Here is a 2794-nt window from a genome sequence, read left to right on the forward strand (position 1 = left end):
TCTCTCTCTCTATCACCTCCCCACCCCCCGCCTCTCTTGGGCAAACACACACGCTCATGTGAATCTATGGGATGAATTTGTATTTGCAGATACATTTTATTTTCTTTAAAAAGCACGCAATTTATAGATAGTCAATATAGCATTTAATAAGTTCCTACTTTAGAAATAACACCAGTCTGATTCCAGACTAAAACACAAACCGAATCTAAACAAGGTGTCACACCTAACATCCATTGTCTGACCTAAAATGTCACCTCTTCTTTATAGTGATAAAACCTTTAGTTCTCTCAGGACCATGACTTGAAAGGAATTCGGGGATTTACATACACATATTAATCAATTAAAACCTTCTAATTGATTAAAGATTTGACAGCATCTTAGGTTTGTTTAGTAAACCCTCATCTATGGTGTGAACCTTCGATCTTTTACTTATAAATTCTGTGTCTGATACTACCTCTCTCACTAACACCTGAAGAAGGACTGAGGCTCTGAAAGTGTGTGTTTTCAAATGATCCTGTTGGACTATAACCTGGTGATTTCCGACTCCTGTTTAATATCTGTCGGCCAGGGCTCCCTCATTGAATGTTAACCTGGTCCAATCAGGGATCTCATATTCTATGAAGTCCACCTGGCTGATCTCATTATGTCTTTTCTCTAAGTCTGAGACATAGGTATGTACATTTTCTTGTAGTCTCTCCTGGGGCATTTTCGCACCAGGACCAAATCTTCCACTTCTGTCTCGTATTACGGTAGCATGTGATCTGGTCTCGCCGGGTCCCGAAAGGTTTCAGTTCTGGTTGCGTTGGCCCTTTTGCTTTCTGCCTTAACACCAGCTGTTTTAGTTTTGCCAGGGCTGGATCTTTTTGTATCCACAGTCTGATATTGTCGGTGCTGATCAGAAGGGTGTCCAGAAAGTTTAAAACTGGAACAGATTCTTATAGTGACAGCATCACTGGTGATGTATCTGCCAGCGGGAGGCAATTGAAGGTATCCGCATTTGCTGCTTGGCCTCCCCAATGATGTTACAACTTATAATTGTGCACATTTAGAATGAGACCCCACTGCTGAATTCGACCTGAAGCTATGGTCAGCACTGGTCTGTCTTCTTTAAGTAGGCCTAGCAGGGATTTGTGGTCTGTTTCTATTACAAATTTATGTCCTTAAAGATATTGGTAGAACTTTCTTACACCAAAGATGACCGCCAAACCTTCCTTCTCTATCTGGGCATATTTGTGCTCTGCATTAGCTAATGTCTGGAAAGCATACTTTATTGGGCCTTCCTCTCTGTTGGGCCATCTGTGAGCCAACACTACCCCAATACTGTACGGGGAGGCATCGCATGTCAGCACCAGATCTTGTTTGGGATTATAGTGTGCCAAAATCTTAGATGATGATAGCTGGTTCTTCCCTTCCCTGAAGGCTATATCTTGGCTAAGAGACCATTTCCAAGGCTGACCTTTTTTCAATAGCAGATGTAAGGGTGCCAGGATGGAGGCCTGGTTACGTATGAACTTTCCATAATAATTCAGCAGCCCAAGGAAAGACCTAAGCTCCGGTACAGATGTGGGAGCAGGGGTACCTTTGATTGTCCTCACTTTATCTTGTAATGGGTGTAACCCAGTCTTGTTGACTCTGTAGCCCAAATAGGTCACCTGGAGTTCCTGGAATACACATTTTCCCTTCTAAGTTGTACATCCACCTGGGAGAAATGTCCAAGGACTATGTCCAAATTCTATAAATGCTCTTTGTTGGTCTTCCGTGTTGTTGCATGTCATCCAGATAAATGACACAAGAGGGTTGTGCATGTATGTAATGAGTTGCCAGAGGAAGTGGTAGAGACTGGTATAATTACAACACTTTAAAAGGCATCTGGACAATATGTGAATAGGATGGTACATGCTCCAATGTCTTATGATTTTATAGATGAGCTGGGCATCTTAGGGCCAGGGTACATTGTTAATGAGGTGAATGTGGATCATTGTGAGAAAATTTGCATGATTTTGTGGGAAGAAATCCCTCATGAAACTTTACAAAAATAATTCTGACCTGATTTCTGGGATTCAGCCCATTATTTTTGATCAACTTTGGCAATTGCCTCCATCTTCACACCCCAGTTCTGTTAATCCCACAGTATCGTAGACTCAGACAATTTGTGCCTGCTTGTCAGATATTTCACTGCATTGCGGGCATTTACACACATGGACTTCAAACTTGCCTTAGCATGTCTTATTTCTCTGATGGCTGATCACACTGGAGTTATGAATATTGTTGTAACGCTGTTTGTTTCTCAATTCTGGCACCTCGTTTCTATACTCACTGCTTCACCCTGGTTCCTCTACTGTTGCCTCTTTAGCTTAAGTTCTCCCTCTCAAACTTGCGTTAAACCCCTTTTGAAGATGTTGGTCCCAGTCCCCTCTGGTACAGATTACAACTGTTACTAACATCACTGACAGTTATTCTGAACAAAGAGATTTGTTCTGGTTGAGACTGAGACACAAACCTGTTGAGACAAAGTCTGTTTCATAAGTAATGTACACTGCTCTATGTCTCTTGGAGGCTGGGAGCCGGTTTTGTTAACTAGTTCTCTTGTTACATAGTTTTGGTAGTTTTCTTGTTGAAGTCAACCGAGGAAAGATGATTACAGTCTCTTAATAGGGCAGAGCTTTGTGATTTTTCTGTTTGTACAGCGTGTCTAGTTGATGTGAATGGGATAAATTCTGCAGAAAGAATACAGGGGATCATATTCAACACACACACACACACACACACACACACACACACACACACACACACA

General features: G+C 41.8%; 1 protein-coding gene across 1 annotated transcript in view; it reads left to right on the forward strand.

Annotated features, from left to right (window-relative positions):
* pomt2 (protein-O-mannosyltransferase 2) overlaps positions 1-2794 on the forward strand; it is a 145457-nt gene that overhangs the window by 94142 nt on the left and 48521 nt on the right. The window lies entirely within an intron of this gene.

Source organism: Rhincodon typus, chromosome 8 (genome assembly GCF_021869965.1).
Source record: "Rhincodon typus isolate 14 chromosome 8, sRhiTyp1.1, whole genome shotgun sequence".
NCBI classification, from domain to species: domain Eukaryota; kingdom Metazoa; phylum Chordata; class Chondrichthyes; order Orectolobiformes; family Rhincodontidae; genus Rhincodon; species Rhincodon typus.